At 31.9% G+C, this 12,965-nt stretch overlaps 2 long non-coding RNA genes across 2 annotated transcripts; both read right to left on the bottom strand.

Moving 5' to 3' along the window:
* Nucleotides 1–4,135: 4,135 nt before the first annotated feature.
* LOC139907170 (uncharacterized) lies at nucleotides 4,136–4,832 on the bottom strand. Its single transcript, XR_011783596.1, has 3 exons — nucleotides 4,575–4,832; nucleotides 4,384–4,523; nucleotides 4,136–4,322 (listed from the first exon to the last, which is right to left on the bottom strand). It is a non-coding gene; the product is annotated as an uncharacterized lncRNA (long non-coding RNA).
* A 5,343-nt stretch (nucleotides 4,833–10,175) lies between these two features.
* LOC139907177 (uncharacterized) lies at nucleotides 10,176–11,986 on the bottom strand. The gene is made up of 2 exons (XR_011783614.1): nucleotides 11,072–11,986; nucleotides 10,176–10,983 (listed from the first exon to the last, which is right to left on the bottom strand). It is a non-coding gene; the product is annotated as an uncharacterized lncRNA (long non-coding RNA).
* Between the last annotated feature and the right edge of the window lie 979 nt (nucleotides 11,987–12,965).

Raw genomic sequence — 12,965 nt, 5'->3', positions numbered from 1 at the left:
GCTGTGTTGAGTCTGAAAAGATTAAGTGTGCAAACATTCACAAGTAGATATTGTTTTTAACTATAGAAACATTTTTTTTTTTTTTGAAACATAACAATCTTAAAAAGAAAACAAAAAAAGGGAGGCGAGAAAAAACAACAACAACAACCTCACTTCTAATACATAATATTAAAAATAAAATCTGACAAATTAGTAAATAAATATCTAATTAAAAATACAATCACAACACGCATGATAAAAAGCGAAATTCATTAAGAGCAGCGTGGGCTATATTTTTGTGAAATTTAATGTTTTCATAATTGGACCTTGCAATCATGTTTTGCAATTTTGCAATGGATTTGGATCCAATTCTGAACGGAAGAGCCATGTCGTTGAAGCCATAAATTGTTTCCTCGTGGGTTGGCCCTCTTCCTAAGTAGTGAGTGAGTGGTTCAGCCATTAATAAAGTTGATAATCCTGTAGAAAAAAACACGTGCAAGGAGAAGGGGGAAGAAATACTTATGGTATCATTGTTTAAAATACTGATGCGATTATCAGCTGCCTGCTTTATTATGATTTTTGAGGGTATACCGAAAGTATTTATTAGCAAAATGTTTAATGAAGATATACTACGGATAATTGACTAGACGTTTTTGTTTCGTTACAGTAGATTTGAAAACGTCACACTCCATGAAATTGTAATTTATCATTTGAAACATCAAAGTAGAGTATTTCGAAATATATTTGAAGTTTAAAGTTTAAAAAAGAAGGCTTTAATGAAATATAATCTACATACTAAAAAATATACCATCATACATTTATGTTAAATTTACAAAATTAAACAATGGGAATCATATAACTAATAACAAAAATTATATATACAGAATATTGAAATAATAGATTGATCCAAATAATATTTTTTTGTTCGGACACCGGAATCCAATGTCATAACTTTAGGTTGCAAAACACAAGCGAGACGTGGAGTTTAATCACCCCTCTTCTTCATGTGGAAGTTGCTATATACAATTGTGCACAGGATATATATATCTCTACTGATGAGATCTAACTAATAATTAATAATAAAGTAAATGTCAAAATCATAAAATTAGACAATAAGTATACTAATAAAAAAAATGTTAGAATTAAATCCATCGTAAAGATTTAGTGCAAAAGCTAATGATGTAGTGATGTCCGGCGATATTACTCCTTATTAAGGGCATCAAAAAGATTTCCCCCCGTTATTTATGTATTTATAACAGTATACTATTATCATGAAGGATACGCACAATTTTCTAATTATAATGCTACATCCAAGGCAACTATCTCCGTTGTTGTGACCATTTAAGCATTTTTTTACCTTTTATGAGTTTTCTGAACACCATTTCTTGGAGCTTATGAATCATAGCTATTCCTTAAGTGATAAAAAAGTAATATTTACTGACTATGTAATATTGGAAACCCTAATGATCATATCCATGTCTTTAAGTGAAGAAGCTAGTGTCAGACAAACTAGTTGCGAACCATCCAAAGCTACTATCCCGTTGTTGCGACCATTTAAACACTTGTTTTTGCCATTTAATGAGTTGTGTATCATAATTCTTGATAATTTTAGCTAAAATAGAATCATATTTTATGATTAGATTTAAAAAAAATGAATACTTAATGTTAGATGGTACAAAATTTAGAGTTCAATTTCGTAATTTGGTGTGGATTACTCTAAACATAAATCTGAAAATTATCTTAACTTCACAATTTACAATGGGGGTATTTCTAAAAATGACATCATTATTAACATCCTCCATTAAATTAATGATGGTTCCTCGGGAAGAGACGGATTTACCCGTATATTTCTCCATAACTTTTTTGAAAGTAGGATGATTACCAATGGATAACGTTATATTACATAAAATAAGTATCTTTGTGAGATCAAAGTTAAAGTATGACTTGATGCAGGACCGGGCACGCGCAAACATGAATTCAAATACGCGTGCAACATGGGTCTATTGAAAAACAAAAAAAAATGCAACGTGTTCGGTAAGATAATAAGTAATAACTAATAACTGTTAGTTACTTTGTGGACGCCATCTTTTTGTGCTTTGTAATTCCAATCATGCCCACTAAATGTTGTGTTCCAAATTGTAGAACGGGCTATGACAACAAGCCACAACAGTCTGGTGTTACGATCCATCTGTGGCCAACCACTAAGAGAAACCCCAGACTTGATACCGCCTGGCTGAGAGCTATTCCAAGAGAAACAGATCTGAAGAAGACAGATTAGGCACCATCCAAAAGTACAAAGCTGTGTTCCCTGCATTTCAACGACTCTGATTTCATCTGTGAGTCTAAAAGAAGTCAGACCCTTGGCAAGGCTCTGAAGAAGAGGTATGACAGCTGGTCACTTTTGATTTGTATGGTTATAACTATCCTTCTTTTTACAGGTAGAAACAGATTAGTACCATCCCTAACCAAACTGTCCCAACTACCTCTCTACTCCTAAAGCGTCATCAAGGCCAACTCAATCTGCGACCACGTCACGTAGGGTTCGACAGTTCAATGAACTACAACAGCATGCTGTGTTTCACGAATCATCAATTGGAGCACTTAAGTACTACTCCAAAGAAGACAACAGACCGGAGTTTAAAGGCACAGCCGAATTTTCAGAGTTTGTCAGAACTATGTGGAATATCTTAAACTTCAAGACACCTGGAGTTGGCTACGAAAAGAGAGATGAGCTTCGGGAACCAATCTCTGAGAAGAACAAACTTGGCCTCTCTTTCTTGAGAGATTTTTTGTCGACTTTCTCATCGAGTGGCAAAACAGTAAAGCACCTGGCCTCACAGCAGAAACCTTCTTAGCAACAAAGCAGACGTGCCTTGCACCGCAGCAGATCTGGCAGAGTATCTTCTCCTAGACGAAGACTTCTCCTATGTACTCCTCGGCATGTTCCAGTCTGATCCCATAGAAAGAAGGTTCGGCTAGTATAGACAATTTAGAGGAGGTATCTATTACATCAGCGTGAAACAGATCCTGGAAGCAGAGAAAAAGATTCGTATTCTGAGTCTTGTCAAATTCTCAGGTAAATAAGATATTTGTTAATAGTAAGCTTCTTTATTTAGGTATTACTTATTTTTACAATATAATAATATCATTACAATATTTTACTTTTTTAAATTTTCAGGTATTACTACTTCAGAAATTAAAGCTCTGCTGGATGAAGACCTGGTAAAAGCTGAGCTCAATTTTAACTAACGGGCAACCAGATGACCTCCAGGAACTAGCTTCCAAGGGGGAGAGTAATACTCTCTACTTTGTTGCCGGGTATATTGGTTTGTTTTTGAAGAAGAAGATCAGTTGTACATCATGCCAAGAGTTAATGGTCATCAGAGACACACCTCCGGACTCAATAACCTTCGATAATCACAGCTACTCCTGAAGAGAAAGACAGTTTACTTGGCACCCCAAATCCTAGAGCTTCATTTGTTGCCACATTCTTGACAGGATAAGGACAGTTTAAACTCTGATACGTATTATATCGTTTGGGAGTAAAATTTTGCGAGGATACATTAAAGTTATTTCTTCAAAAATTTCATTAAAGCTTTGGCAGATGATAATCACATCAGGTATGTCTTTTTTATTGGTTTTTTATTATTTGAAGCTCAAAGTTTAAAAAAAGAAGGCTTTAATGAAATATAATCTACATACTAAAAAATAAACCATTAAACATTTAAGTTAAATATACAAAATTAAACAATTAAAATCATATAACTATTAATAATAATAAATTATAAATAAAGAATATTGAAATAATAGATTGATCCAGATAATTTTTTTCTTGTTCTAACATCGGAATTCAGTTAAAATGTCATAACTTTAGGTTGCAATACACAAGCGAGACGTGGAGTTTAATCAAAAAGATAATCACCCCTCTTCTTCATGTGGAAGTTGCTATATACAATTGTGCACAGGATAGATATATCTCTACCGATGAGATCTAACTAATTATTAATAATAAAGTAAATGTCAAAATCATAAAATTAGACAATAAATATATTAATAAAAAAATGTTAGAAATAAATTCATCTTAAAGATTTAGAGCAAAAGCTAATTATGTAGTAATGTCCGGCGATATTACTCCTTATTAAGAGCATCAAAAATATTTTCCCCGTTATTAAGGTATGCTTATATAACAACATACTATTATCATGAAGGATATACACAATTGTTAATTATAATGCAACACCCAATGTAACTACCCTCGTTGTTGTGACCATTTAAACAGTTATTTTTGCCTTTTATGAGTTTTCTGAACACCATTTCTTGGAGCCCATCAACCATAGCTAAGCCTTAAGGGATAAAAAAGAATATTTAATGACTATGTAATATTGGAAAACCTAATTATCATACCCAAGTCTTAAAACGAAGTAAGTAGTCTCAGACAAACTTGTTGCAAACCATCCAAAGCTACTACCCCCGTTGTTGTGACCATTTAAGCAGTTGTTTTTGCCCTTTACTGAGTTGTGTATCATAATTCTTGATATGTTTAGCTAAAATAGAATCATATTTTATGGTTAGATTTAAAAAAATTGAATACTTACTGTGAGATAGTACAAAATTCAGAGTTCCATTTCGATATTCGTAAATACTTTTTACTGATAACTTGATCGTCATTTGGTGTGGATGACTCAAAACATTTTTATATGTATTTCTATAAATGACATCAGTAACAACATCCTCCATTAATTTAATGATGGTTCCTCGGGAAGGGATATGTTTACCCTTGTATTTCTCCATAAATTTTTTGAACGTAGATGATTAGCAATGGATAAGGTTATATTACATACAATAAGCATCCTTGTGAAGAGTTAAAGTCTGACTTGATGTATTCATCGTTAAATTGATTTTATAGATGAATATCCATACTCTAGTTATGAGATGAGGATAATGAGTGGCGTGTAATCTAGACAGAAAGGGACTAAAGGCACATTTATATCGACAAATCCGACAAACCATCTGTTTCTCATCCGGTAAGTATTTTCCAAATTCCTAGGCCTCCATTTTCAGAAATCCAGACAGAAGGCGACGTTATTTTAGGCATTTTATTCAGTTCTCTTGACTATCCCCATCTAATATTATTATATTAATATTGAATAATAAAGGTGGGAGATAACGTTCATGATTGATAGAAGAAGATGTATATTATTTTCAATTCAAAGAATTTCATTCGCTTTGTTTTATGTTATGGGTAAAAATTTAAGTGCAAAACTGAATGATGACATCCGATTTTTAACAAAAAAGAAAATGTGTACTATTGATGGATGAAATGTTCATCAAAAAGTCTAAAGACTATGATCAACGGCTAGATTGTCTAATGGGACAGGTTACTCTTCCAGAAAACAAAAGCGAATATGCAACACATATTCTTATGATCATTCTCGCTGGAATTGCAAGTAGATGGAAGCAAGTTGTTGGTTTTTTTTTACTCCAGATTCAGTTAATGGGTCTGTACTGGGAAAAATTACAAAGGATGTCGTCATAAGAGCTTCTGAAATTAGTCTACGTGTAAGATCAATTACCACAGATATTGGCCCATAAAACAAGCCAATGTTCCATTAGTTGGAAGAAAAAAATGAAATTGTCAACTTCGTCCCTTATCCAGCAAATCCGAAAGAAAATGTATACTTTCTTTATGATTTTCCTTATCTTCTAAAAAAATTTCGAACATCTTTAATAAACAATATTGAAATTATTTCGCAATCATTTTTTGGGGAAGAAAAACATTTATCAAACCATATTGTTCTGTAAAACATCTTCAAAAACTGGTAGAGTTAGAAAAAGTTCAGGGATGAAAATTGTTCTAAAGCTTTCTGAAAGTGTCATAAACCCCAGCCACTTTTCAAAAATGATTGTTGCTGATGCAATGACTTTTTTTCCATGCAACAAGTGCAAGCCTGATATATTCGACAACCCAGGAGTGTGATGGGTCAATCTTATTAATGGCAGAATTTAATGATTTAATTCGAACTCATGACCTCTCGATCACCGATGATGGCTTTAAGTCATCAAAATCTTGACAAATATTATAAAGCTATTCAGACTTTAAAGAAGGTAATCGAAGTCATTCGTCTATATCATGTAGGAAAAAAGGTTATTGGAAGCCATGGCAAACTGGTATCATTTTGTCGACAACTTCCATTCTTCAATTGCACAAGGAACTACTTGATGAAGGATTTTTATTCATTTTAACTGGAAGATTTACTCAAGATGCCGTGGAAAATTTATTCACCTTATTACGTACAAGAGTTCAACTCCAACATCATTCGAGGCTCAAAACAATCTAAGAATAATTGCTTTAAGTCAGTTCATGATGGAAAAGGGATCTTCCAATTATCAATATGATGATATCTAATCGATTTCTTAGATGATTTAAAAGAAGGAAAAAATAAATCGGATAATGCATCTTTTCTTCAAGAACTAACTCCTCAGCTAGAAGAAGATACTGTGTTGTCTGAACAACAAACTGATGTTTTATATTATATTGCAGGCTATATTTTAAACCAAATTAAAAGATATCAGTCTGTTTGTTCGAATGGTCTTAGTTTTGTTATTTTGGACACAAATGAAAGTGTCCCGTATTCAAAACTCCTTCATCTAAAAGATTATCCCGTCCAATTTTTATGCCGCTGTATCAAGAAAAATCTTCGAAAGTATATTAATTGCTGCCGAGAAGTGATTTCGCAACTTTATTAAAACTTAAAAAATTAATGATTTAAAAAATATAATAAAAATCCTGCAAGATATAATTGAACAAGAAATAACAAATATATCCCTACCCGATTGTTATAATATTAAGACAAAAATTATTAGAAAATATTGCCAAGTTCGCATTCAGATGTTCGCAAAACTTTCTCGAAAGAGACGAACGAGGAAGAAGGAATGAGGAACAATATTCGCGTAGAAAAATTGCAAGTATGCATGAAATAGTGCATAGAAGTGAAGTGAAGAAAATATTATTAAGTTTATTTGGTTCTCAATTAATTATAATTATAACTCACTAATCAGAATTGGAAACTCGAACGTGGGTTGTAGTTAACTCTTATTAAATCGGGACTTCGAACTCCAGAAAGACTCGATTTGGACTAGAAAAAATAAATTTCAGATTTGACAAGGACTCAATATGAAAGACTCGTAACTCGTCTAGAATTCGTCGTAAAGATCGACAAGATTCAGATAAGACTCAAGTCTTGAAACACTAACTCACGTACCCAACAACTCGCGACTTGACTTGGAGTCGTATTATATTGGATTTTACTTTTGAGACTTCACTCGAGCTTATGTCTTAATTCAATTCAACACTAGTTGCACATAGCTCTTATTAAATTGGGACTTTAAACTCCACGAGGACTCGATTTTGAGTAGAAAAAAGAAATTGAAGATTTTACTAGGACTGGATGTATAAGACTCATAACTCGACTAGAGCTCGTAGACAAGATTAAAATGTAATTTTAGTAAGCCTCGATGCTTGAAACTCATTAATTCACGTGTCCAAAGACTCTCAACTTCACTCGACCTTTTCTCTCAACTCTACTAGTTGTCTTAAAAATTACTTTTGATTAGTTACGTTTTTGATTTTGAATATATTTTACTAAAACTAGGGACGAAATGACAAATCAATTAATATGTTTGTGTTACCACTATAAGTTACTGGAATATAATTTAGAATTTTTTTTGGATGAAGGACAATTTTTCCCTTTAAATATATCTTTTCGCTTTTTACTGGAATGTATTGAGTCATTAGTTATAGATATTATATTTTTTATAATTACATCAATGAACTTTTTGATATATGACGAAAAAAATCTACAAAGGAATGACCCTCATCACATACATTTGTTAGTATGGAACTAAACTCTGTTTGTTCTTGGATTCGAATAAGATATATGTTTGAAAATAAGTCATTTGATTTTTTATTCCAAACGTGTCCATCCGTTATTACTGCTACGACGTTAAATCCAATGTAACATATCATTTTCTGAACAGAATGAAATGAGGAATGTATTAAATCAGAAGTTATGGTTGAAACAGGAATAATTGCAGCGGATCCCTGCCTTAACGTTCAAATTAGATGATAAATCCTTCAAATAACGTACCGTTGGTAATATAAGAAGGCCTTCTTTAAACATGTAATAATATAAAGCGGGTGAATATTTTACCATGCAGAAGCAACAGTCAAAAGAGTAGGAGAATAGTGTTTTCCTCTGTTAGGATTTAATACCAAAAGAGACTGTTCTATAAGAAAACTGATTGATTTAGCGACATCTGAAAGAATATTCAAAATAGCTTCAACTTGTTTTTCAATGTATTTAATTGGATCAGGATTGAAATTTGTTTCAAGACCCTTCGGAGTTACTAGAATATTCAATACTTTGGAACAGGTTTTTTTTGAAGGCACTATATGGCTTACTATGGATAAAGGTAGTAGTTTATTTTCCTTATACATTTCAAATGTTAGGTTCGAGTCTATGACCAAAATAAAGACACTAGTTGGAGCTCCTAACAAAATGTTTTTAATTATGCTTATATTAGAAATAAAAAAATAATTAAATTACCAAAACTTGTATTCTTAGTAAGGAAGTACCTTAATGAAGTATCTTCCGAAATAAAAAGTACGCTTGATGGAATATTGTACTCTTTAATTTTTTCTTTTAATTTCATCCAAGGTATAAACATTATCGGAATTTATCAACTCCTGGTTCATATGATTAATTTTCTGATTTTCTTCTATTTGCTACGGTTGTTTTTTCTATATTTTTACATTTCATTGAGTTTTAGAAAAATAACTTGGACCAGGGAATTTTGAATGAATAGCACCCTTCTTCAATAATCGAAGTTTTAAAGGTTGGTCAGTATTTAAGCTTTGGTCTCTATAATCATTATCTGTGAAGTGAAGGGAACATACTATTGCATTTTTTATATTTATTGATTTGCCATCTGAAAGAAATATAAAGTTGAGAAAACAATTATATACAATTTTACTGTTTAATTTAATTAATGAATTCCGATATAACAGATACGAGTATATTATCTTGTGCCTAAATTCTTGGAATGGCTATTTTCAATTTATTTATCACATCTATATTAGTAGGGATTAGTATGTGATTTTCGAATTAGTTTCCTTATTTTTATTTGATCGGTATCTAGTTCTACAATCCGGAACAGTGTATGTGCTACGTTTAGCCATTTTTTAACTTGCAATGAGTATTAAAAATGAAACAACTATAAGTGAATGACTTAGCATTTAATAATATACTATAGCAATTAATAAGAAAATCAATAGCACCTAGGTTTTGTGGAATACACACGCTTGTTTTTAGCGTTCAAGTCCTGGATTAAAAGATGTCTTTGTTTATATGGAACTATATCTTTTTTAGTTTGTTTCTTTTATGAAATGACATGTAGAACGGGAGGACTTATTATCCGAAGCCATTCTTCAAAGTCCGTATATTCAAAAATGTAATGAGTCCACATTTGAATGATGGTAAGTTTCTAATCCTTTCTACAGATATCTTTAATCCATAGCCTCCAATGATTTAGGAGTATCAGTAACCACTACTGCAGCTTACGAAACAACATTAATCTGAGGAGGAAAAACGTGCTTCTACAGTAAGTTCACTTTGAATCTCAATTCATGTCCAAGTCCTTGAATATTTTCATCGAGTCCTCAGATGTCATTCAAGCTCATTTCAAGTCCATTACTATACTATATAGGGTTCATTCTGTTAATTCTTTTCATGAGACCGCAATATACTAGCTATGGAGTCCAAGTCAAGAATCGAGTCTTTGATTATGATATCGTCTTCAAAATATGGACTCAAGTCCAACTCCAGTAGCAAGTCTCGAGTCCAAGTTCCCACCTCTGGCAATAATTGATCATCGTATCTTGAATTATACATTTGTTATTATAATAACAATTAATAAATCCTAAGTCTAATTGAAAACTCCCCTTCTCTTTGGAGGGATATCCTATTCAAATAAGGAAAACTCAAAGAACAAAATAATTTCTTCTTTCCCCACAGCAATTTTAGAGTGTGAGGCGTGCTTCATGCCTATTCTTTTAGATTCCAGCTACCGAAACAAATATACTAATACAATGTGCGTTGTGTGCAAATTCTTATTTTTGACATAAATAAAAAGAGAACTAGTGAAATTCTTTTATTTCTCTTGTAAAAAATACATAGCATAACTTTTAATGCACTATGAACAAAAAATAAATGTTTAAAACCAGACTTACTATGAGGATACTCCTTTAATGTGAAAAAATGTTGGAGCAAACAATACTAAGAGTTATGGCAACCAATCTTGTATGTTCTTTTGATGGATTTCTTGTTTGAATGTAAATCCTCAAGATAATTGATGCTGTAGTGATCCATTTTGCATTGTGAACCGTCCCTGGATGTTTTTCGAGAAATAAGCTGGTAACCGAACTTGGTCCATTTGGAGCAATTAAGTAAATTTATATGAAGATCCCTTGTTCGTTTGATACTCATTAATGTTCAGAACACACCATTTATTCCTTCAAATTTTATTGGATCCTTATGAAAAGATAAGTTTGACACAAATGTTCCTATTGCTCCTTTAAAAGTCCATGGCCCACTTAATTTTCCATCATAAAATTCAAAAAGGTTTTTGAAAGGCAATTAATTCAAATGAAGAAAACAAATAATCCATTGTAATGGAGTATTTAATTTCTGTTCCAGAAGTATAATAATACCACCTTTGTACCTTGTATTAACTCCGGTCCTATCAATACCAATTGCTCTGATTTAGTCAAGACTTCCAGATTCAGCTATTAATGAAAACAATTCATTTTCAAGATGCTATGATTTCCCGAAAGATGTGATAAATAATTTAAGTATTTAGTGCCAGGTTCTACAATCACTGTTATATGCTCCTGCATAATTTCAAGCTTTTCAGATCTCGGTAGACATTTTGTAAGATCCTTGTGGCCTTCAAATTTGATACATATGAATTTTTTTTTTTTTTTTTAAATACATTTGGTGAATTTTAATTCCATATTTTGAACTTGCTTACTAACCTTCGTAACTGAAAGGAAATTTTTGGGAGTTGAAAGCTTTAGAACTCTTAATAATGCATTGCCATATACTGCAGCCGAACATATTGAAAGTCCATATCTGACTAGAATTTGGCTTGATTCTTGGAGCTCAGCATTATTCCTCTGTTTCACGAGTGTACATACTTTATTACTTTAAGGACTCTCATAATCCAATAACTCAAAGTAACACAATGACCATCTTTTCTCGAAAAACTTACAAATATATTTATCACTCGAGCCCCTTTGCAAATTTATCTTCTTTGCGTAGTCTTTGGTCTCTTCCACAAGTTTGCTAACTTTTTGCTTCAAGTATTGCTAACCTGGTGACGTTAGAATTAATGCTTGCTTTCTCCCAAATACTCTTGTAATTAGAAGCAATTATTTAAATGATTTGATGATGCTCTTTTCTTGATATTCCGCCGAAGTTGATTTTTAAGATACGACTTTTATCTTACCAAAATCCAGCTTACTTGTCAAAAATATTCTAGGGTATATCCCGGGGACTTCCAAAAAGTAAATGTTCATGTGCATTTCATGTTCCTAAATCCATAATAATATGCATTTAATGATGTGTCAATATTTTTTTAGAAATAATCTACAAGTATCATAAAAAAAGAACATATTTTTGATTATGGAGTAAGTAAGTAATGCTATGCTTAGCATATACAATGTGGCTTGATATGCTTGGAATAAAAATGATATTTAGGTAGATCAGCCAAATAGAAAAAACATTAATCACTTTTTAAGTTTTCGTGAATATTTTACAAATAAAAATTATTTTTTTGTTCATACTCATACTGCCTTACTAGATTGCCTTGAAGATATCATAATTTTTTTTTTAAATCATAATTGAAATTCTAAGCGAATAGTATCAGCATATTTTAAAAATACTTAATAAGAATTATTATTCAATAAATCCGAACAAAATTGTAGTTAATGAACAGTGAATAGATAATGACGATAATTAATTAATAGAATAGCTATACATTTAGCATTAAGTAATAAAGATATAAATTATATTAGCCACTACTCTTAAGAAAATTAATAGCACGTAGTTCTTGTAAAATACACACATTCGTTTTTAGCGTTCATGTCCTGTAGTAAAATATATCTTTGCCTTACAAGTTATGCTATGTTATTTTGTATAAGAAAAATATAAAAGTTCCCACTCCTTTTTCCCAAGGTATATATAATGTTCTATTTCACTGCTTTTTCCTTCGTCAAAAATAAGAAGCGGCACACAATGCACATTGTATTACAATATATGCTTCGACACATAGTAGGTATGTTACAAAAGAGGGAGTGCTCTAATCTTCTTTTCGCCCCACTTATTAAGTTGCTCGAACAGCTGATCGACAAGAAGTTTCGTCACACATAAAACGCCATAAATAGGTACATCTTTTAAATCATAAATTTGAGAACTTTCTCTTAAATACATTAGAAAAAACTTAGCTTAATAATGTTCTACAGGGTTTAGACTATATTGGCATTGCAAAAATTCAAGAAAAAATCGCAATATACAGCTTCATTTAATAACTTAAAATGACTTCCGAATTGATTTCGATGTTTTGGGCCAATAATGACCCTTCCAATTAAGAGATAATTTTTTTTATATGAATCCACTATATTACTCCATTTGGTGTCAAATTGAGAAGAAGGCCTGCAATGTCCACCACCCGAATATTGATGCCCGAAGACCTCTGTTAACAATCAGTGGAAGATCGTGAAAAATGAATACGTTACCAATGTGTGCAAGGGGATCAGGAAGCGGTTGGAGGCTGTCATTGAGGCTGATGGTGGCCAGATTAATAATTAATGTGCATCGTTATAGTAACAAATATTGTAAAATAAAATTTTCTATGTAGAACATCATCCT

The sequence above is a fragment of the Lepeophtheirus salmonis genome, chromosome 14, assembly GCF_016086655.4.
Source record: "Lepeophtheirus salmonis chromosome 14, UVic_Lsal_1.4, whole genome shotgun sequence".
Taxonomy (NCBI): Eukaryota; Metazoa; Arthropoda; class Copepoda; order Siphonostomatoida; family Caligidae; genus Lepeophtheirus; species Lepeophtheirus salmonis.
The sequence above is the reverse complement of the archived record's forward strand: the minus strand, read 5'-3'. Positions and strand labels throughout refer to the sequence as shown.